General features: G+C 41.2%; 1 protein-coding gene across 2 annotated transcripts in view; it reads right to left on the bottom strand.

Annotated features, from left to right (window-relative positions):
- The window catches only part of LOC116383219 (CUB and sushi domain-containing protein 1), a 280,770-nt gene that overhangs the window by 202,529 nt on the left and 52,788 nt on the right, over positions 1 to 25,453 (bottom strand). The gene's annotated exons all lie outside the window — the stretch shown is intronic.

Raw genomic sequence — 25,453 nt, 5'->3', positions numbered from 1 at the left:
TCCTGAGTTGTCGGATGGTTTGCCAGAACCTTCTTCAGGCCAACCGAAAGTCCTTCTCCATGGCCTCCCCGAACTCCTCCCATGCCCGAGTTTTAGCATTCGCGACCACTGCAGCTGCAGCCCTTGTGGCCTGCCGGTACCTGTCAGCTGCTTCGGGAGACCCCTGGGCCAACCAGGCCTTGAAGGTCTCCTTCTTCAGCTTGACGGCTTCCCTCACCTCCGGTGTCCACCACCGGGTTCTCGGGTTGCCGCCACGACAGGCACCGATGACCTTCCGGCCACAGCTCCTAGCGGCCGCGTCCACAATAGAGGCTTTGAACATGGTCCATTCGGATTCCATGTCCCCAACCTCCCTCGGGATGTGTGAGAAGTTCTTCCGGAGGTGGGAGTTAAAGACCTCCCGGACAGGGTCCTCCACCAGATGTTCCCAGTTCACCCTCACTACACGTTTGGTCTTGCCGGGCCTCTCCAACCGGTTCCCCTGCCATCTGATCCAACTCACCACCAGGTGGTGATCAGTTGACAGCTCTGCTCCTCTCTTCAGGGCGCCCTTTCCAGGACACCTCCAACCGACTCCAAGAAGGCCGGATACTCTGAACTGCTGTTTGGTGCATAAGCACAAACCACAGTCAGAGCCTTGCTCCCCGCAACCCGTAGGCGCATGGAGGCGACCCTCTCGTTCTCCGGGGAGAACTCCAACACAGCGGCGCTCAGCCGGGGGCTCGTGAGTATCCCCACTCCCGCCCGGCGCCTCTCACCCTGGGCAACTCCGGAAAAGGACAAAGTCCAACCCCTCTCCAGGAGCTTGGTTCCAGAGCCAGCGCTGTGTGTGGAGGTGAGTCCAACTATATCTAGCTGGTACCGCTCCACCTCCTGCACCAGCTCTGGCTCTTTCCCCGCTAGCGAGGTGACGTTCCACGTCCCTAGAGTTAGTCTATGCTGCCGGCGATCGGCTCGCCCAGGCCTCCCGCCTGACCCGCTGCCCGATCTGCATTGCACCCGACCCCGGTGCTTATCCCTGCGGGTGGTGGGTCCACAGGGTGGCTGCTCCATGCTGTTTATTCGGGCTGAGCCCGACCGGGCCCCATGGGCGAAGGCCCGGCCACCAGACGCTGGCCGACAAGCTCCCCTCCTGGGTCTGGCTCCGGGAGGGTGCCCCGGTTTCCCTGGTCCGGGCGAGGTGACTGAAGTCCGTGGGCTGCTTTTCATTGGGGTTGTTTTGAACCGCTCTTAGTCTGGGCTCTCCCCTGAGACCTGTTTGCCTTGGGAGACCCTACCAGGGGCTAATGCCCCGGACAACATAGCTCCCAGGATCACTGAGCTACTCAAACTCCTCCACCACGTTAAGGTGGCGATTCGCGGAGGAGTTTTGTCAATGCAACAGCATCAAAAAAAGTCCAAGAGTCAGTCACAGGACTTTACAGGTGTGTAGTCGAGATCATAATGAGTGCACAGTTTAAAGATGCGCATGGTCCAAGCAAGAGTGGTCCCGACACTTTATGCCCCTGGCCTGATTTGGCGTAGCGGCTGATGTGATCCCATCGCAAGATGGTCTCTAGTTTCTAATTTAATTTTATTGCTGTCAATATTGTCAGGTATCATCCTTTAATTAATTAGAACTAAGAAATTCTTGAAATACGATCCCAACAGCCGCAATGCTGAAATGGGCCAGGGGTGTAAAGTCGGGGACCACTCACTACACCCGTACTTCAGGTGCTTGGACCACACCCATCTTCAAACTTGACTTTCATTTCGATCTCAACTACACACCTGGCTGCATCTTGAACAATTGTGGCGCTATCGCGTTGACAAAATCTGTCCACATACAGTCAGAAATAAAAACACTAAATACCGTCTGTGGTAGTCTGCTACAGCAGGTGTCTCCAGGAACAAATGTTGCCAAAATAACACACACAGACAAGGTGAAAACAATACCTGTGTTGTTGTGGCTGGTAAAGATTAAGATGGCATCTTGTACAAAACAATCTGAATTAAAGACTAAATGCTTCAGGGTTCAAATACTCTATCCAGACATATTTTGATGTGGACATGACCTAAATGTAAATGTTGTTCTATTTGAGCAGAGGGAAGGAATATTACATACAACATGTGGAGTTATTCTGGTGTTACAGTAAGTAGTGTTTTGATAGGATGGAATACTGCAGAGACTTACTCTGAAAATGCAACGCTTGAAATCTTAAATATTTTGAATAAGTTATAAAAAGATGAGACAATGTTAAATTTACATTGTTGAAGGAAATGAAAGTTTCAATTCAACAACCAGCAGAAACAGTGAGCCTCTGGGTCTTCCTGTTAAAATAGAGTGAAAGGAAACGATTGTTGATGATGCTGTGGACCCTCTGGAAGTCCTATGAGGACCTGCTTTTCAGGGCCTTTGTAAATTAATCCAAAATGAACTATAATATTTTATCTTACATTTTTGTCTCAAATGAAATAACAAACCAGGGGCCAATAACATGACCTAGCCAGACATTAGCCATGGTTCCTGTCCAACACTTCTTAGAGAGGCAATACAGCAGTTTTTATGGTGATGTCGATGGGCAACACTCCCAGTTACAAGAACACTATAAGACACAACATATAAAATCAAATATATTGTGTTGTGGCTAGCACAAAGCCCAAACTTGATCTTTGATCTTTTGATATCGCTGGCAGACCAGCTGCTTGACAGTAACTATGTGTGTGTGTGTTTTTTGTCTGTGTGATCACATAACTTATCCCCAGCTTTCCTGTTCTTTCTGCCCACCTGTCTGTGTGTGTATGTGTGTTCCTCTGTGGGTGTTAACCATAAAAACAAAGTAAGCCGTGTTAAACATTCCCATATTTCAACTGTAACACTCTCATCTCAGCTCAATCTGTGTGTTTCAATTGTTGTGTGTGGGAGAGAGATAAAGTAAGAGACAGAAATGTTATGTAGACCTGTGTACACCATTATGTTTGAGCGTCTGTGCGTGTATGCGTGAGTGAAAAAGTGTGTCCGTTTGTGTTTGCATTTTTGAATCAGTGTGAGCTTTTTGGGCGTCTCATGTATTCTCGATCAATACATGTTTTGTTTGGGGAAATAAACAGCCCCTTTAGGGCTTTCTTTGGAATACTTGAACACACACACACACACACACACACACACTGTATACACATGCAAACCCAAACAGAAACAAACACACATGAACTAAGCCGTCTGTGCTTTAGTGCTCGAACATATTTACAAGATGAATGGGTGACTGTGGGAGGGAGTGTGTAGTTCATAGATAAGCTCACAGTCTTTACCTTGTGTGTGTGTGTGTGTGTGTGTTTTAAACGCATATATGACTACCGACAGTCTAACACACACTGATGTTCCACGTCCAATAAAGATACCCTGTGTCCCCGATTTTCAGATTAACTTGTTGTTCTTGTGATTGTAACCGAAAAACAACAAACACTAACCAACAAGCTATAGCCTTGTAGTCTTGTCCTCAGTCTAGAAGAGATTAAAGGTACTTTTACTCACATTTCCCCTTCTCACGTCAATTGTCTTGATACTGTTGGACAGAGACTGGGCACTCCATCTCCTCTCCAGAAACAAGTGCACTGCAACAACCCCTCAAGTGTGCCCACTCAATGTGCTTTTGTTTTCATGTTTTTATGATAAGGGTTGTCACGGAGCTCTGAAAACAGCAAATAGCTCTAAAGATTTTCATTGAGCCTCAGAATACTGAAAACAAAGTAATTATGGCTCTTACAAGACTCATCCGCACTGTCTCTCTCCAGGTGTACAGTTTTAATCATTTGAATAATTTAAACACTGAAGAATTAAACACTTAAATGTCAGTTTTAATGTACCATCCTCATTAATGCATGTTCCACAGGCCTTGTAGCGGGAGGTAAAATACTGAACAGATAATATACTTAATGGTTACGACAGTCATGCATCTTATAGCTAATTACAGTGTATGCAAATGTGCGGATAAGAACGCTGGCATCACTGTAAGATAACAGTAGAAATATGGCAATAAAGTCTACAGGTGGCTGAAGAACTACTACAAAAAAGAACAGTAACAGCATGATGGACATGCTATAGTAATTGTACTCCATAGGTGGGTCATAACTATGAAAACTGTGAACTAATCCCCATTAATGGACATTGTGATGTGCCGTGTATCCTCAATGATGCAGAAAGCATGTAGCAGCCTTCAGAGGTGGCTGTTCGAGACCACATTCCCCCACCGACCCACCAAAGAACAATCCAGCTGTGCCACATGTTAAGCATTGACTGGTATCGCCATCCTGCTGTAGCTACTAAATGCAGATGCGTGATTTCATATAATTTCTCTGTATACAATCACTTGTGCCAAAGATAAAAAAAACAAATACAGTTATGTTTGAAGAAATTCAGCCAGTGATCCTGCGTAGAAAACCTGAGTTAGAGCTCCACACTCCTGCTGGAGGGAGTTTTCATGATTCTTGATTTGTCTTACTCTGACTGCAGAAGCCTCATATTAGCTTTGCTCAGACTTTAGAATGCAGTTTTGCACCAAAAGAGGACTGGCTTTTGTTACCCTTCTCCGGTTTTGCAACCACATTAGTAAGTGACATCTTCACACGCAGTGACCAATATACTCTTACAGGCATGTAAGTACTGTGGTAAAGTTAATATGAACATATCCTTTAAGATAACGTTAGTGTAAGAGGGCAAATGGAAAAACTACAAACATCGTATATTCAACTTTGCATTACAGTGCCTGTAAAGCCGATGACCTGAAAAAACAATTTACGATAAAGTCTGATTGGAATACAAATTACACACGCTGGTTAAAAAGATCAATATCTATACTTCCAAAAAGAAGACTAATTATCAACACTGAATTGAATTACATTCAGTGGACCTGAAAAGGTCTTTTGGACGGACACACACACACAGATAAGAACACAGTTAAATTATTACATATTTTACAGTTCATTATCCGACAAAGCAGTGACTATTAATCATCTCTACACAGGCATGGCAGTGTGCGCGCAATTCACATCATAAAACACAAGATCAGTGTGTATCAGTTCATAAGCAGTGTGTGTGTGTGTCTGTGTGTGTGTGTGTGTGTGTGTGTGTGTGTGCGTTATCCAACTTTAACATTGTGAAATTAAAGGTCAATGAATCTGCGTGTGTTAATACCTTAAAACAAAAAAACAACCCATTAATATATTTGTGCAGCTGTATGTCCATAAAATGTGACATCCACTCCGCTTGGAGCGCTTTCCTGCTGCTGTGCTTTCAGTCTCTAAGACTGCAGACCTGTTTGGAGGTTAGTCAGCGACATGGGACGGACCTGGGCATAGTGTGTCCAATGCATATAAGTCAGAGCAAAAAAGTACCCATTCCCTACAGTACTGACTTTTCAGATTTCCTCCCATCTACAGTATTTGTTGGACTTGTTTTGATAATTTTGTGGTTAATAAATGATTGTATTTATTAGTATACCCCTGTGTCTCCCGTTTCTGTCCCAGTCTAAGACCTGGGCTGTGACAAAATACAACTCCCTGCGTGTGTGTGTGTGTGTGCGCGTGTATCTTGCAGACGTCAAGATCATCTCTGTAGATTGATGATGTGAGCTTGAACCGTGCAACTACTCAATGTTGAATGCACCTTAGTTTTACAATATTCTACAGCTTTTTATAACATTTTACAGTGTTTCCATTTAAATAGTGTTCAGTCCAGAGAAAACCATTTATACGGTTGGAGAAACTCATGTCCTGTATAACACATGCATACCTGTACACACACACACACACATATACGTGCACCCACCCACACACACGACGTTGTTAAATGGAATAAGCTTGACGGTGTGACAAGCCATGTTGGACTAAATGGCAGACACAATCATTCACTACTCTGTCACACGTACACACGTGCAGAATACAAACAGTTTTTAAACCCCTCTCTCTTTTGCTCTTTCTCTGTCACACACGCATGTATAAAATCATTCATTGATTCATTAACCACTTTGTTCAATTCATCCATCTTTCAGCAGAGGGTGAAGGACGGCTTGAGGAGGGGAGAGAGGACAGATAAAGGAACTGCAGGAACATGGAGCAGAAAATGACAGCGGGAAAGTGATGTTATTATAATACACACCAAGAAAACAGTGCATAAAAATATTTAAAGTAAGAAGCTGAGAGTGAGAATGACAGGAGAAAAATGTTAAATAGAAAATGAAAGAGCAGTGGGAAACCTTTAAGGAATGAAGAGAGGGTGCGCAGGGAGACGGTACGCTGAGGGAATGTGTGAGGGGAAAGCAATGGGGAGAAACTTTTGATGTTCTCGTGTGAAACATGTCACGTAAAAATGCAGCAGGGGGAGAATAATTACAAGCATCTCACCAAACCACCAGCTTTCACGCTCATCCAAACAATACACATGCACCTACATGTGACTAAAAAAACAAGCAAACTGAATACATTAAAACCTACTGTGACTGTAGCCCACACAAGAACAGTCTGTCCCTTATCTTCCTCTGCAGATTACATTTCTGAATAAATCAGACAGATGAGAAGAGTACCATCCAAACTAATAATAATAGTGAGGGGACAAGAACAGACAAGCAAAAGCTACTACTGAACGGTAGTCTGCTAATGCCCTCTTGCTCTGATTTTATAAAAATAACAACATATTTGCAGAATATACAATAGTTGTTTTGCAATAACCTTTCCACCAAGCTTAAAAAACAAAAACAAGTGTGTAGAAAATAAATCATTTTTGAATTTATTCAATACTGACTGTCTATTTTTTTATATCGGCTCTTTTTGTAAATGAGACTGGTAAAATCAGATTATTGTAGTTTACACAGTTGGAGTGGAGGAATAAGGTAATCCCATATAAATTGTACATTTCAATGAAATCTGGACAAGTATGTGTCAGCAGTGGAACCAAACTAGTGCAATCCACCATTACTGTAAGTTTTTATTTCATTTCCATTCAGGGGTCATACATTCTGATAAATTCGAAAGTAAAGGTTTTTAAATATTATTAGTATATTAGTACATGTGAGATAATATATCTTGACCCAAGCGGCTATTAAAAACGCTCCAGTTAAGCATATGCATTTTAGAGTATAAATATATCAAGACACAACATCTGAGGCTAGTCAACATGCTTTGTGAGCTCAAGAATACATGCAACATTAGGGTGGAGTACCTGCTGGCTCTGTTCTTTATGAGATTTAAAATGTGCTACTGTACCTACAAATTGTGTGCTTGAGGAGAGTGACATGTATTTATTTTTTGCTCCTTGCAGACTGTGATGCAGACAAGTTGAGCCTTTTTCAATTGCATTACCATTTTTTGCAATAAACTGGCTGTTCTTGGCTGTACTGAATATATTATTGTTTACTACTCTGCAATGATTAGAATCTATGCTATTTGTAATTGTGTAAGTGCTTCTGAGTGCAGACCATTGGACATTGATATGTAGGTGGAAAGGAGGATTGTTTACCCCCAAGCATCTGCTGCTGGCATGTGCTGTTGACAACTGAATCACCAGGACCCCACACACACACACACACACACACACACACACACACACAAACACACACTAGCCTTTGTCACATGAGCCAATCACCACTGACACGTTTCTGGTTTGTCTTTTCACTTGCTGGATACAGAGAGAGCTCAGTTTTTACAAATGGTGCATGCTTGTGTGTGCCATTAGCTGTATTTCCAATCACATATTTCATGGTCATTTTGAAGGATCGCATTAGAAAAGCTGGATGGAAATGGCAAAATTCAATACAATTTCCTCAACTGAGCAAGTTGAGGAAATTTTGTGCTGGCTTGAGGTGGTTTTTCGCCAGTAGAAAAAGAGTTAATGCAATAAATGGAAATGCCTTTTGCAGCATAAATTCTGATTTAGCAAACATTTGACTGATCAGGTATTTCCGCTCTCGGCGTCTTCTGGGATATTCCCATAGTGTGTCTTCGTCTCCAGACAGCATGAGACAATGGCCAATAACAGCTGACATGAAAGAACAATTAAAACTTGCCCAATCAAACTCATTTCTGAAGACCTCTCTATTTTTGTCTCGGTGGTGAGTTAGATGGCCAACCCGACTTGTTTTGTTTCCAGTTCACAACCTCTAGCCCACTTCTTCTTCTGCTCTGTTCCCTGGATTACAGCCTCGTGTTTCCTAAAGCACCAACTTCTGACCAAATTACACAGTAGCCAAATTAATTTGCTCCAAACCAGTTGATGGAAAAGCTCCTTATTTTTTTTTACGACATTTCAGAAGTTTGCTTAAAATTTGCTTTACAATTGCCTACTGTGAGTATCTGTTCATAACTGCAGTTTGAAGGCCAGCAGTTGGTTCTTTTTATCCTATATATAGTGTCTGTGGTTCAAATGTATAGACACTCAGAACTAGCACTACAGGGGGTAATTTGATTGAATGCGTCAGTCGGAGGACTTTTAAGGCCAGTAATCCTACAGTCTTCTTCAAGGACTTTCCTGTATTTCCTGTATGTTCAGCTACGTGTTTTACACTAATCTATTTCACTGGTTCTCCTTAAGAGCTACATTTTCACTTTTCCTGTGATCCATAGCTGCTTTTGTGGCCTTTTTCAAGGTTACTCTAATAAAACGTATATAGTCTGACCCAGGAAATGTGTATTTCATTTGATTTGTAGCTTTGTTTTTCTGCTGTTGGTTATATTTCAGCCAGACTGACCAGCAGTCCGGGCGCCACAATGGCTCACTGGATTGCAAATTCGCATACAATTCATTGTGTACCTAAGGTAAGTAGCTTAGGTGAATCCAAAGCCTGGTGGCACTGACGGGGCTGTTGTTAATCATATCTGTCTGTTGTAGAGTCAGTCCAGAAGCACTTCAGTACTTCCAGAGCATCCCTGTGACATTGCCACCAAACACAGTGGACAGGTCGAAAAATCCTCATCCCATTTTTCTGTTAATTAAATTTCATAGCTTAAGGTCAGTAGCTCAGTGGGCAATGTCAAAAGTGACTGGACCTTGTTAGAGTGACTGAAATGTGTCTCATTTCCGTCAAGGGAATGTAACTAATTCATTTGTCACCAGGTCACAGCAGCCAGAATATTTCACCAGGCACTGTAATTCATAGCAGGTCATTTGTCACAGTAAAGAAAAAAGACTGAAGCAATGCTGATGATCACAAAAGTGGTTCAGACTTATCAGCTACGACAAAACTCTGACAACCTTTTTCCGCAGGTGGCTTTTGAATTTAATGCCCTTCAACAATACTAAATCCGATTATGTAGCAGCAGAACTGGAGATCTAACCTTCGTTTTTTAACCCTCGGCAGTCGCACGATGAAGGCTCCTCATATTGACTGACTGTCGAGGGTACTTTATGCTCTGTTGAAGAGGATTTTTCTGTGCCATATTTCTATAAGATAGATTGTAATTGCTCTCTGAGCAGGATGAAAAATCTGACGGACATGTGAGGTGGAGACAGTGTTCAGGGTCACAAGGTATTGCATTGTTCTCAGTGACGCAGGAATGTTACACACTATAGTTAGATCTTCCACTAATGATAGTGCAGTTGATTAGCCTGGTGAAAACATCTACCTGTGTTACAGTTAGTGAAGTCAGCAGTATCGTGCTATGATGCGCTGATGCCTTTATCATCACCTGAGCCTCCTTTGTATGCAAACACGCAGTGTATGTTTAAAGCCGCCATATAGGATTTCACAGTCCTTAAAACCTACAGCCAAAATAAAGCTGTGCCTTTAGATGTTGTGCTGGTGTTTGTAGGTAACCCGCTGCATAATGAGGTTAAGTGCATTAGGTTGGTATGCGCCTAAGAATTTTCTGATTGTTTGTAGACAGCCTATACGTTGTTTTATGTCTTTGTTTGCTGAGGTGCCACCTATGCTGTAGTTATAAGTACATATAAGGATGTTTAAAACTTTCTCTTCCCTTCTTCAGAGGCAGCATACGCGTGTGTCTGCGTGTTGGTGAAGTGAAGTGTAATGTGTGTGTGTTTGTCAGATTGAGTGTGTGTGCCAATGTGAAGTCTTTGATGTATGATCAAGGATTCTTATTGTTCGCGGCATGACTCCGGCTAGCGTAAACACCGCACAACACTTTCATCTAACATGCACATAGACAGCCGCACACCTACACCACACAGCAAAGACACGCACACACATAAACATGTGCCAGCATACACGAGCATAGATAGACTTACACATCATTCAGTCATTGCTGAAAAACATAAAGGAAGGCAAGGAGGGGGGGTGATGAAAAGCAGCAATCTCACCTACACTCCCTTCTTTCACTCTTTTGTCCCTTCTCTCTTCTTCTACCCCCCCCCCCTCCTCTCAATTCAATACCCAATCCTCGTGCTTCATTGTCTCGTATCCCCATTTCTGTTTTGACTCGACATTAACCTTTGAAAGCTTTATTTTATCTTCCCATTCTTTGGTGTTTCCCCATCTTCTTTTTGTAAACTGTCTCTATGTATTAGCTAGCACTTAGCATTTCTGCATTCACATCACATCACCTCCAATTCTTACCTTTAAAGCATTTCTAAATAACAAGACTGAGTGTTGTCTCGATGGACCCCATACATCAGACTTCATTCACCCATTTTCCATGGCATCTTTTCTTTTATATCTTGACTAGTTAAGTCTCTCTATATTGATCTTTTCGATTCATATCCCAGTAAAATTTCCATAATATTTCCATTGCCCTAATGCATCACTTTTTGGTCTCTCACTAACCATGCTTTGTGCTTTGTTTCCTCTTTTGATTTTTTTCCCTCTGCTGCTCACCTTTCAAAAAGACTCTTTTCTGCTTTTAAGACCTGTTTCAAAAGCTTGGCTTTTAAATACCGGGGTAATATCTCCATGGCCCCCACACATCTGATCTCTTCTTTTTCTATACCTGAATTTATTTTTTACTTCGCAACATTCAATTATTTTTGCTTGCTGTTTTTCTGCCTTGTACTGTCCTTTGATAGATTGAAATATGCTTAATAACGCCTGAATTATGACAATTATGATCCTTTTGGCCTGCATGAACATGTTAATGTGAGTGTTTGTGTGTATACTGTATGTCTGCTTTATTAAAGGGCCTTTTGTGAGACTCAAGGGACAGGGTGCAGTCAAGTGCAAATTGTGCAATGCACCTTTTAAAAAATAGTTGAGGTTGCACACAATCTACAGTATAATGAATTTCACATTTAATTATCATTTCGAATGCACAAGGAAATTAAATCCATTAAATAAACCACTTTGCAAATGCAATAGTGCGGATGAGCAAATTTGAAGATGTAGTGTAGGATAAATGTGGGTTTCTTTGTAAAGATGGGTTTCCCCTGAGGTGGTGCACAGGGGCTGCAGGCTGTGTGTCGATCAGTCTGGAGGCTTCAGGTTCAGGACTGTTTGCTGTGATAGAGGTTCAAGACTGTTTCACTTGTATAGTGTATTCAATCTAATGACACATTATAGCATTATATTAAATATAAAATCAAAATGTGCTGTCCAGTGAAAGATTCGAGCACATGCCTTAACTATCCCAGTGTGTTTTGAATTAGATTTCTGAGTGGTAAAGTTGCAGTAAACTCTTAAAAAGTTGTTACATTTATACCAAAGAGTTGTTGTGCATGTGTGGACAAGGAATAATATCGTTCCTTTCATAAACTGTGAGAGACAACAAATAGAAATATTGAGAGATAGTTTTGTGTTAAGTGTGCAGCAATTCATGAACCTTTGCAGAAGCGGCACGGAAAGTGTGTTGCATCGACTCAAAGAGAACAACAGCAATCAGAGCAGAAAAACATACAATTATTTGTGACGCAACAAAACAGGGCAATCAGTTAAAAACATTAACAACATAGGTAAATTATTTTGTTTCCAACTGATGCCTGACTGGACAAGGATGTCCCAGTAGGGAAGAAGGTGATGTGTTCATCGTTATGTTCATGCATCACATTCCTGGCATCTCTCCCCTGGGTTTGTAGTGGGAGGAGCTGAGGAGCGAGGAAGAGATGAGGCATGAATAGGTAGGAACCCTGTGTTTTTTCCCCTCATGATACAGTCAACAATTGCCTGGATTTTATGACTCCTTGGATATCCATGATACGAGAGCTGGAAGTCAGCGTTCCTCAGAATGATGCCTGTCATTTCCTCTCTTTCCGTGCCTTTTGCTCTCATCTTTACGGCCCTACTGTCGAGCATAAAAGACATGACAAATAACACGGCAACAGTGGAAATCAAAGTGACTACCTTTGCGTGGGCACTATCGTTGCCATGTCATCCTATTTATTCTTTTGGTAGCACTTATTATGACGCCCATGTCCAAAAATGATTAAAGACATACTTATAAGGTGTTATAATCTGCTTATAGCATTGTAACATTTTAGTTGTGAGCACTAATGATGCTTTATATCAATAATCATCAGTGCATTTTATAATGACTTGTAAGGTCAAGTATCATAATACTTTATAATTGCTGTTGACCATTCTTACTGTGGCTCTCTCTTAACAGGGTTTTGTCTCATGAAGCAGAAATTGCCCCCCTCATTAATTAAAGACATCATTTTAGCAGGACAGGCTAAACTGAGACTTTCGCTATGATGAATGTTTTCTAGTTGTCCTCTAAATTATGTACTGTTACTTGTCTTTCTACTGTAGCATGCTGCATGTGGGTTGTTTCAATTACTGTTCTGTGTGTATGTGTGTGTGTGAGAGAGTGTGTGTTGTATTGATTAAGAAGCAATATTATCTTTTAATATTGCTTCTTAATCAATACAACACACACTCTCTCACACACTCTCACAGCTTTCATGCTTAACCTTCCATGTTTTCAAAAGGTCTTTAAATTAAAAATAAATAATATTAGGTCATTATGTATTGTAATTACCAAGAATATAAAGCATCAGATCAATACTCACTTTATAATATCTGTTGAATATAGTTTTCATTCATTTATCTTTGTTGTCAGAAGTGACCAATCAAAACATTTCAACTGATCCAATTTCCGACAACACATTATTAGGTATGGCCTAATTTCTTTCTTGTGTCTCTTTGCTGTATCTTCCTGTTTTTCTTTCTCCGTCTTTCCCTCTCTGAACAGATTGAACAGAATATTAATTCCCTTCCTAATTTATGTTAATTTATGCTAATCTGCACACTCATCGACTCTCAACGGGCTCGTTATCTAGATTGTTTAGAGCGGCCAGGAAGAGATTCAGTCTGTGTGACCCTGAAGGTTGCCAGTTCAATTCCCAATGAGCTGAGCCTCGGGGCCTCAGCAAGTCTTTTTGACCCTCCATGAACTAGCATAACCCTCTACTCTTAAACTGGTTGACACAAATATTCAGCCCATTAGAGTGAACACACACCGTGACACACACCGTAGTCACATGTAGGACATGACTGTTCTGTTGGAATCTGTGTCACACAAACAGTAAAATGGAAGCACGTGCAATTCCTCACGAAACCATTATTACAAATCTTTCTAAAACACGACTCATGTCTACCTTTTAAAAAAAGTCTGTAGTTGTGTGTTTTAATGATTCAAATGATAAAATTCCTTTTCTCTGCTGCAACATTTCATGTTTGTTTGAAAAAGAAGCGAAACACAGCAAGTAGCATGACATGTCATTGTGTTTTTCAGATATTCTTTCTCAGTAAATGCTTTATTTTAAAAGGCATAGGGCTAGAGACAGTAGGAAGTGAGAAGGAAACACACAGGATCAGGAATTAAATGTGAATAGAACATCCGATAGGTCAGCCTGCTCTCCTTACCAGGGCGTCAAATATTGACGCTTTGTCACGCCCCTCAACATCTGATACACAAGGCGCCCTTTAGTGTCTATATAGGACGCACCAGGCTTCCCAGTAACTACAATGTAAATCCATCAGCGACATTATTAGATGCTCAGACAAAATAATCTGGCAGTGTGATGACGTACTATGAAGACCAAAAACACACACAGGACGGGACGAAGGGTGGGGAGGTGGGGCAAACAAACACAGGACTTGCAACCAGGAGACTGGTGTTCCTGTCAATGTGAAACCACAAGGTGTTACTAACAGCTGGTGTTGTGTTTACAATGTCAAGTTTCACTTTCAATTTACAAACAGCTGATTGTGTCCCATATGTGTTTTAAGTTTCATTTATACTTTAGAGAAATGCAGTATTAATTCCAACCCAAACAAGGTTGTGTTGCCTCCACCTAAGAAAGTGGTTTTGTTTGATTTCACAATGTTAACCACTTGTTTACTGTGACTGTAGTGGAGTTATATTTGGAAGTGCTGGGCTACCGAGTGAATTAGAAAGTGATGTCAACTAAAATAAACCTGATGATGATGTCACCATCGTTACCTCAGATTGGGTTTTGAAAATTCAGACTTCCTACAGAAAGCTTGTGTTACAAACTGTAGGTTTTAGAGCTTTAAAGACTAAGTCTTAGAGTGATTTTACCTGCCAGGGAATTGCTAACGAAATGTGAGAGTTGCATAATGGGAAATGCAGGATCCCATGTTTATAGGGCTTGGCCCATACATTGGAATAAACAACAGGATTTTGGAGATGCTATACCAAATCACTGGATTGACCCTAACAGGGTAACTTCACACAAGATCTGTTGAAGTGAAGACTGACGAAGTGAACACATCCATCTGTGATCTAGCAACGTACCAAAGTGCAAAACTACATCACAGCTGCTCAGTGTCGGGATAGAGCACGTTGTCCCCACTGGTTGGCAGCACAAGCCAGGATATTTTTTGGGGTGTAGTTGCAGTTTCGAATTGAAATGCAGAAACGTAATCCACACCTCAGTAATCCATATTGTCCATCACATTTCCAACCACCACAGCCTACTTACCATGTTTTTGAACTGGCAACTATTATTTTCTATTTCATCTTCTTAAGGTTTAATTTGGAACAGTTTTTATTGCTAGTGTGGGTGCACTCCTATTTTCTCTGTCACCCTGCTTTTGCAGCTTTCATGACCTAATTTCTCCACACACTTTATTAAAGTTTCATCTTATCTTATCCAGTCCGCTCCTGTGAAGGATACAACACAATAAAGATGTTTAATTTTAATTTCCCCAGCTAGTGTTACCTGCGGACAAATGTATGACACATACACACTCTGTTGAAAGCCACCAGCAAAAAACATCCACAGATGTTTTTCAATTTCTGATCTGATCAAGCCCAGAGCGAGACACACATACACAGAGTCACACATGCGACACAACGGAGTGAGAGAACGCCTTCTGTATTCATGAAATATTAATAAAGCCGCTAACCGCTCCAGCACCACACGTCTGCGTGTTCATGTGCGTGTGCACATGTGTGTCATGCACAGGGCTCGATTAGATCAAGCTAAGTTGAAACAGAGGGAAGCATTGAAGCGTGACAGTGTTTGTGTGGATTTGTGTGTGATGGAGGATTTGGAGAAATCCCTTTGCTCTGTTCTTAATAAGAGGAGCAGCAGCTTTCTGTCTGACTAAAGCTGCCTCCAGAACCAAAAATAATAGATAAGGATTTTTCCACATTAACTTTCAAGGTTTCAAAAGTAATACTGGTGGTGGGCGAAGACCAAAATACGAAACAAAACCGGTATAATGTAGCGAAATGGTTGACAGCATGACAGATTGTGCCATGCCAGATGAGTTTGTCTTTGTTCGTTTTTTTTGTGTTCTCCTCGCCTTACTCGGTGTAATTGCTGACCTGATGCTGACCAGATCGACAGTTTTGCTCATTTGACCGCTCATACCAGAAGACCAGCAAAGAATTCTCAGGCATGTTTGAGAAGAGTTGGGATGTCCTGCTTAAGGTCAGGAGCATTGGAGGGCAATTAAATGGAGGCGTGCTGACTCTCTCACAGCAGGAGTGCAATGAGGCTCCATAACTACCCTGCCGGTGTGCCGATCCTCAAAACTTGCTACGGGTGTGAAGATATACTTTGCTGCCACATACACAGTCACACATTCATAGCAGCCTCCTATTGATCCATTTTGACTGCTTTTATATCATTGCATCAAGTTTCTTCTGAGATTTTTGGATTTCTGGGTGAGAACTAGGGTAGTCAGTCTTCATATGCCTCATCTATTTTGCACACCATTTCAACAGGAAAGTAAGACCGATATGATTGCAGAGCCAATTGTGTTTTAATGTTGAAACTTCATCACCAACAACTTAAACAGCTCAAGTCAAGGTTAATGTTACATCTTTTTACCCCACTGGGATTTTACTCTAAATTACAAACTTGGAGACAATAGCTTTTTCTTTCAAATTTCTGTTGACTTAAAAATGTGCTGAACCTTCAGAGGTCTCGTAAACATATTAAGTTGTGGTCTTAAATATCTTTAGTATGTTTAGTTTGGAATGTGGCATTGGTAATAATAATCATGATTTCAATTTTATTTTCCATTTCAGACTATTTATATTGTTTCATCCATATTTATGTATTACAGTATAGTTACATCAGTTACACCCATTACAACTTTTTTATTGACAAAAAATGCTCCTCTAAAGGTCGTGCCCACCACAGTGAATCTTAGTAATTCTTTGCATTGGAGCGGCATGTATTTAGGCTATGCTACAAATGCCAGCCGCGTGACGAGGAGCTCAGTGTCCATTCTGTGCTGAGTGCTGAACCTTTGGCTGTCTGTACTGTCACTGTGTCCAATCCCAGTGGAGGAGGGGCGGGACAAATAGCCTACCACATTTATTACAAGTTATGGTCCTATATTGTGTAACCTATGCTATTGTTTTTTATTCTTTTTACTGGACTTAATGTTGTCCTTGTGGCTGGAGCACTGGACCAAACCAATCAGATAATTTCTGGGACAACAAAGTTGATCTGAATCTGAACCAAACAATGGTACCCGCCGAGATGTTGCCTTGTCAGCAAAATCTCATGAACCCATAAAGACTGGCAGTTCCATCTGCTCTCCCTACGTGCTTCAGCCTTCCCTCATCCAGAGCAAGGCACAGTACTCTACCTTGTGCTGACATTTTCACTTCTGCAGATAATCCATATCATAAATCAGACTCAACCAAAATGTCTCAGCTGAAAACAATTCCAGCTGAGCGTTTTCATAAGAGGGTCTGGTGTTTTCAGCTGGGGAAAACTGCTTTGGTGGACACGGCCCCTTCAAGCATTCTTGAATATCATTTTTACAAGTTTGATAAATATGGGCTCCGATCTCTGACTATCCTGCTGTGTAGTGAGCAGTTTAGTTAGCAAATTAAAATGTGTCAAATTATTATTGTATTCTTGTAAGATTGTATTCTAGCAACCACAGAGAACATCAAATTGATTGACTTTTTGACAAATTTATTGAATTTTGTTGACCAAAAATGAATTAAAAATGGCATAAAACTGACAGTACATGTAGACATTTAAAAGAAAATGCCGGAGGATTTTGCAATTCATTTCATTTTTTTTTCTTGAGTGGACAGTACAACATACAGAGATGGATTTCTTTTTTTTCTAAGAAAAGAACACCTGAACTGTAACACACGGAGACACTGACAATCACACACACAAAGAGATTTGATCCGACAGTGGCCTAGTTTAAACCCTCATACACAAACCGCAAGACAAAGTCAAAGGCTTACTGTCTCTCCCTCTTTTTGTGAACACATTCAAAATGATTGTGGCCATCTCGCTCACTTTCTTGCCTTCTCCCTTTCACTCCGTCCTTCGGGCTGTCTGTATGTCTGTCTCTTTTACAGACACATACACACACACACACACACACACACACACACACACAAGGGTTTGTCCTGTCTTTCAGCTTAAGCAGAGATTGTCATGGAGTCATGCAAAGTTTCAACTGAAGAGCGTCAACCAAGCACGTCAGATTAACACGAGGCTGGCTCTGCTAGATATAGCACACACACACATTCACACACATGCACGTGTTCAAAGACACACACACTTTGATTTGCTAAGACCCTGACTGACTGACACATCAGACATGAGTGGATGGCAGAGAGAGCGAGAGAGAAGGGGGGGGGGATATATATAGCTGGGAGAGTCCAAAAAGTGAAAAAAGCAGTAATTTCAGAGAAAAAAGAAAGTCATCCATCAAGAATACTACATTTCCCTCTTCCTGGTGGTGCTATTTATCAATCTAGATTGTTTTGGTCCGAGTTGCTGAGTGTTGGAGAGTTCATGGATAACCGATACTGCTAGCTCACCTAGCACTACTGAGCTATAGCTAACATTACAGCTCAGCCGAGGCACGAGGTTACAATTCAATTAAATGGCCATACCTTTAACCAAAACATAAGAGTTCAATACAATTTGACAGTAAAGCTGCTCTCGTCTGTAAGGAGTACAAGGAGTACAAGTTGCGATAGAAATTCTGCAGTGAGAATAGGGTCTGGGACCAGTCGTCAGGCTCTCATACCATCGACATGGAGTCAATTCCTACCGGGATAAGTGAACACCGGAAGCAAGGTGGAAGTCAATTTCCAAGGCTTGAGCTGTACCCCTGCGATTTCGACGAGACAAGGTGACGAGATAACAGCCTCTTTGAAGTGTACGAAAACAACCTTGACTTTGTCTCCTGCTGTACTGCCCGATCTCCTTGTAACGTCTCCATAGTCGGCTTACCACTCTTGGAGACACATCAAACCGACGAGCTTCCACCTGAACCCCTTCACCATCTTCCAGCAATTATGCTTCGGGCATCCTAATGGGGCTAGCAGTAGCCCAGATACTTTGCTTAATCTCTGGTCTGAGCCATCGAGCAATCCAACTGCAACACTTACACAAGTATAAAACATAAAATTGTTTGTGCAGATGGTTGTGTTTATTAAGAGAAAAGTGTGTATACATGTCCTTAAATTAGTGCTGTAATGATTAATTGATGAAAAATACTACATACTTAGCATGAAGTGTTGTGTCGCGCAAAGCTTCACTTTGCACTGATTTTAGTTATACACAGTACTTGACCTCTCTCGCCCTCCACTCTGTCTTTCTTTCTCTGAATATTAAAGAGCTGACAGCAATGTGGCCATTAATATTAACACTCCCCATGCATATATAATAACATTTACTCATCATGGTTTCAGCACTTCCTCTGAAAGGATACCGTGATGATGAACAGTGTAACTATTTCCTACTCACTAGGTAGTTGCCATATTGTGAAGCAAAGGTTTCTCCACTGACAGTTTCATTAGCATCCTCAGTGAAATGGTGGTAATTATTAAGTGTAACCCCAAACCTTTACTTTTGTCTCTCTCTTTGTCTCTATCGCTCAGTCTCGCTCTCCACCTGCCGTGCTTTTCAAAGAGTCCTGTAGTTAAATAATTGAAGTGGCGGGCGCATCGAGTCTCAGTTAAAATAGAGCCGACGTTTGCAGTGGAGCACTTGATAGTTGACCTCTTCAACCTTCCAGATTCAAGTCTAGATAAATCCTCTGCACTGCTCTGACACGCTGACGCTTCCACAGTCATTAATATTGCTACCAGCAATTTATGTCATAGCAGGTTGCCTGGTATGCATTTGAGTGGGAGACAATGACATGTTGAATTTGTTACTTTTTCTTACTGAGCCCTTGTCACATTGGAGATAAAGTTTCAATAGTTTTTTGCTGGCAAATTTTCCAACTCTGCCCTGAGTCTTACTGCCTTGTTTCAATCACTGGAGAGAAATGCAGTCGAACAAGTGAAGCACTGTTACCATCAAGTGTACAGAGCCAGAAATGGCTGTTGAGTAGAAAAGTAGAAAAGAGCAGAGATCTACTTGGCCTCTGCTGGCTGGTCTGTCTGGACATTTAACCACTCCACACACACACACACACACACACACACACACACACACACACACACACTCTATAGCTACTGTTATGTAAAACAGTTTAAACATGTGAAGAGCTAAAGAGGATACTATCTCATAATGTATACATTCATTTTTGTGGCTGAAATCACATGTGACAGTGTGTACTGGTGTCAGCTAATAGTTGGTTTGAAGGAAACTATGATACAGGTATAGTCCAACAACAATTCTACAAAACAGACCAGCAGTAGTTAACCTATGGAGTTGGAATATTCTCATATCAGATTATTTTCAGAATTTTTTTTTGGCATGGCTTCATCCTGGGGGCTAAGGGATCTAACCAAACTTACTTCTCTGGCCCTGATTGCACCTCTTGGAGGAGGGGTTTAGAGCATTTTAAGCCAATTTGGTGTGAGTTTCTTTTACTTCATGTTTTAACTCAGTTGCAAAGCAATAAGAGTTAAAGCTTCTCTCACTGGCTAAAATTGTATTTTGGCCTCAGTGGCTGCGGTGGCAGAATTCTTTTAGATAGACATCTCTGGTTTGCTGACTGCCTGGAATTGGATTTGTTGCATGAGCAGGCAGAAAACAACCAAGCGACTGCTGGCAATCTGCTGGTTTGGTTACCACATGCACAGATGCAGACACACACACATACACACACTCACGAAGCAGAATAACCCTTGACTGATTTCAGTTCTCACAGTGAAAGCTGTCAACACAGGTCACAACTTTACAACCTAACCAGCGGGAAAGTGTTGGTGGAATGTGTATGTGTGTGTGGTTGCATTTGTGAGTCTGTTGTGGTCAGTGATTTTGTTACACTCCAGTTGTGGAGAGAATTGTACTGCTGATATGCTCATTGCAGCCCAGGGCAAGACAAGTGAATGTGTGTGTCTGTGTGTGTGAGTAATTGGTGCTGAGAGAAAGTGACATTTGGGTAGGCAGGAAGTGACCTGTATCTCAGACATGAAGCGACACAACCGGTGACCACCAACACACACACACACACACTATGATTAAACTGAAAAACAAAAGCGAACATTAAATAAAAGCATATGTAAGAGAAAAAGAACATAAAAAATGAATTGAATATGTGTTTGTATAGGAGTTTTAGCATTATGGGTTCAGCTGTTGTGTGCACATACTGTTTTACTCTAGTCGTACGAGATACCAGGCCTTAAGGCTTAGGCACTAAGGCCTTAGTCTGGACATGAGCTGTAAGCAGTTCGATCAAAGAGTGATTCTTCCATTTCATCTTCTTTCATTTGAAGGACTTTGAGAGGCCTGAGAACGCCCCAAAAAAGCAAAAGATCCCTGAACAAAATAACAGTCAGTGTTTTTGAGTGACAAAGATTTTGAATCAGCTGTTGGTAACACAAAGCACAGAATATTCTTATGACTAGGGGCCAATCATCAGCAAGGAGCAGTGTGCAGTCTGTGCGACCGCATGCAGAGGTGTTTCAAATTGTAAGAAGCATCGTACCTGCAGACTGCTGAATAACCATGCCGTTGTACTTTTAAGGACCTGTATGTGCGTGTAATGGAATACAACAACATATTAGAAAAAAATACTAAATTATGTAAATGTCTTTAAAAAATTATAATGGATAATATTAACTGAAAAAGTTACTTTCCCAGAAAGTATAACCAGTCCCCGGCAGCGCTTAAAATTAGTGCTGATTTTGGTTTTCAAAACCGGTTGAGTCTGCACAAGAGGTGTGCAGCGTAGTATTAAATGTAGATTTTTGTATTTTGGCAGTGCCCAGAGCTCAACACACAATTGCTGAAGTCAAAAGGGAGAAAATAGTGTAAACAGTAAATAAGTTAAAATATTCTTCAGGCTGCGCTGATGTGTGAGTGAGACGTGAGCTTTTATGCGGTCGGTGTAGACGGCTGGATAGATTAAAAGAAAAGCATGTTATATGAGACGTGCAAGAGCTGTATGACAAAAAAACACAGCTGACATGCTTTCCGTGTTGAAAAGTGGTTAATGTGGACAAGAATGAGTACAGGACAAAACAAATCATCCACGTCCTTGTTGAGCCATCTGTCACCTTTAGGTGGTTTTTATGGATCCTCTATTGGTGCTGTCAGCACTGTCTTCTGGACTGTCTGCTTTATGAAACACCAGGCAAGAGAGTGAAGGAGAAATACTGCGTGCCTTTGCCTAATATTACCTTGTGTGACTGGGAATGACCCTTTAGGCGTGAGGAAGGACAGATGCATTCGGGAGACACACACAGACAGAGAGACAGAGTGGCTTCATCCTTTCAGAACAGCATTTTTCAGACTTCAAACCAAAATTGGTGTCCCAACTGGCAAATACCTGACATGAAACAGTCATTTTCATCTTATCAAATACTCTAATTTGCCAACTGTACAGGCAATTAAGAGTGGTGATCAAACACCAACTCTTGATGTGTCTGAACAATGATACATAATTGTGTCTTCAATCAAATAGTCACATTCAGCTTTGTACTAAACAGAATTATAAAGAGGTCTGGAACTATTTTCGGCCTGCAGCGTTCCAGTTTTCACTTTTAAAATGTGTTTTCAAACACTGAGTACACTCTGACAGAGTGCTATCAGTGATCCTGTTCATTTATTCAGAGTGTCACACCCAAAGGCCTTCTGAGTGCATTCTGGCCAAGGAGAAGATGCAGCAAAGAGTTCAATTTTCACCGAGATGAATTATATTAAGGTAATCAGATAAACTTGCTGGCAGGACAGCTGCCACTCTGCAGCACTGAACATACTACACCTTTCAGAAGTGTACACAGCAGTGGGAGGGAATGTCAACTTCCAACATGTAGCTGACAGTAAGTTATAAACACTTTTCATCTTCTTTTAGTCACCTTCTAACCTTTACTCAGAGCTGCTGGTTAAACATCCACCAAAAGAATGAAACAAAAAAAAACTGATAATGAAATACGCCTGACATTTTGAGAAATATATCTATTTGCTTTCTTGCCTACAGTTAGGCGAAAACCACTCGCATGTCTGTGTAATAAATATGATGCTAAAGCCAGGGGAGGTTAAGTTAGCTTATCATAAAAAACGACTCAATAATGATATCTTACTTGTTTCAGCCGCAAAAAGACAGAGATGTAAAAACAACAAGTTTTGAGAAATGGCCCAGTTTCAAAAGGTTAAATGATGATAAGGCCATTGGTTTGATAACTACATGCACACAGATTTGGCACTGAAGAAGCTAATACTACTTACAGGGGTTGTTGAGCCAAAAATCCAGAAATGTCTCAATGTCAACCAACTCTGTCTGGAGCTGGCTGCGTTTCCTAAATCCATCTGTTTTATAGCTCCTCCAGCTCTGATCGGTAACTGACAGGACACAATGAGAGCTGGATGTGACTCCTGGCGGACTGGCTGGCTGAGTGTCCAAAGCTGCTCTAAAGGGGATTGTTCAAATGTAACAAGGGGATGATGTCTGGGGAAGCATTGTTTAGCTCTTTTTTATTTTCTTCAAAAGAGAAGCATACTGTCTATAATCTGTGTTAATGCTGTGATTCAGAGTTTATTTAGTAATTTAACAGAAAAGCTTACCTGAATATTATATATATATTCTATTTTAGTGATTCAGCATGACAACACATTGTTTTATTTTTGATGCAGTTCAGAGGATAATTCAAAAAAATCTATTTGTATATGTGTGTCGCATAACATATTTGGGTGGGAGTTACTTTATCATCTACTAGTGAAACCGATTCCCACACTTTTCTCTTAGATCCATACAACCTGTTACACTGAAAAGTAGCACAAGATGTACGTCACCATAAACTCAACTCAATGATGTGGAGGAAATTATACATCTGTGAAAGAAAAGTGGCACGACCACAATTCATTAAATGCTTCCATCAAAGCCACTGTCAGAACAACAAAGTCAACTTTTGTCACAATATGTCAGGTTGTCATAATGTGCCATAACAGGAATGCCAGGTTTTAAAATTACATTGACAAGGTTAAGGCAACCTCTCAAAAATCATCAGTCCTCAATATGAGCTGCACTTTTGATGATGGCCCACTGGCAGCAAAAGAGATAAAATAGCTTTAACTGTTAAATAGCAGAACTTGCTGATATTGAAAGGGCAACCTCCCAGCGGTGCAAAAAAAAAAATAAACTGTGATAGTGAGCATGTTGACAACAGCCCACTGTTGATAGAGGTTTGACAGCAGAGCTTCAGTTATCTTCTAGAACTCCCTGCACTGGCAGGGTTAGGGCACCTTCTCAGCAATGCAATTTTTTCTTTTCTTTTCTTTTTAATTCAACTAAAGTTAAATATAAAGTACATTTGTCTCACTTTAAAAACCGACACCGGTTCTTTTTGTTGTGCTGGGCCGTAACATCCTCCCGAGTCTACTTCTAGGGTTTCTGCCAGTGTATTGCACCGGCAATCCTAAATTGACTCCCCGCCGTGCCTAAGCATCTGGGATTGTTTTAAAAGTGAATTTTCAAGATGTTTCTAAACTAAAATGTGTAATACAAGTAGTGAACTCCTTTAAAGAATAACACGTAGGTTGTGTGTAGCGTTAGCGAGTGTGCAGACGAGAGAGAGAGAGAGAGAGACTCTAAACAGAGAATAAAAATGGACTGAATATCTGCACTGAGTCAGAGATAGGAAACAAAGACGTATCCTGACCAAATACAGGCTCAGTGACCACCAACCGGCAGTAGAAACAGGAAGTCTCTGACAGGTATGGCTACCCAGAGACCAGCGGCTATGTGGTCCCTACTCGACAGGGGAGGTAGAGACAGAGATGCACTTCCTCCTCCACTGTCAGAAGTTCTCTGCACTAAGAGATTTCCACTTTGGGGAAATAACAAAGAAAATATCAAACATTCTCATGCTAACACCAGAGGAGAAACTGGCAGTTCTTCTAGGTGAAGGGACAGCAGCTCCTCTGGCAGTTAAACATGTATCTGCCTGCCACAGCCTGAGGGATGCAAAATCACTTAGAGATCCACAAAGTGACTGTGTTAAACTGTATTAAATTGTAGTGTACTGTATTGTATTGTATTGGACTGCATCAGTATCACCTTCATATGACACCTGTGTATTTAATATGTAATATGTGTAATATTCCGTAAACTGCGTTTTTTTCTCAGAAGAGGATGTCTGCTCTCACTCTGTACCGACCTATTGACCAACTTACTTTCCGTCCTACCTTTGTACTGTACATGCAGTTCATGAGCTGAGTCATGATTCGTGAAAGCAAATAGCCCATGAACTGACAACATGAAAACAGGCAATAAAGCAGGCCAGTTATCTTCACCCCATAACAGACCCTTGTGAAAAGAAAGATGATAGAGAGTGAAAGAAAGAGCGAGTGGGATGGAGAAAGAGATGGAGTCATAGAGGTATGACAGGGTGCTTCTGAAAGATATGAGAAAGGTAGATACAGTAGATTGTGAACAATATAACATAAAGCTCATATAAAGCTATGTTATTTTTTTTATCTTTATCTACATAGTGGTCAAAAACACTTACTTTCCCTCCCTTTAATGAAAAATGTCACGCTACTTTAAAATCAAATGTTTAGCATCTAGCCCGCCCCTCCCACCCCGCCAGTAAACGGTCAGTCGTCAAAAGGCAGGTGCTCATAAAACACGAGAGAAACAAAAAAGAGAAAAGGGACTTTATGGCCAGGTGTTTGACA

The sequence above is a fragment of the Anarrhichthys ocellatus genome, unplaced genomic scaffold (assembly GCF_004355925.1).
Source record: "Anarrhichthys ocellatus isolate YVR2014 unplaced genomic scaffold, GSC_Weel_1.0 scaffold6, whole genome shotgun sequence".
NCBI lineage: Eukaryota > Metazoa > Chordata > Actinopteri > Perciformes > Anarhichadidae > Anarrhichthys > Anarrhichthys ocellatus.
The sequence above is the reverse complement of the archived record's forward strand: the minus strand, read 5'-3'. Positions and strand labels throughout refer to the sequence as shown.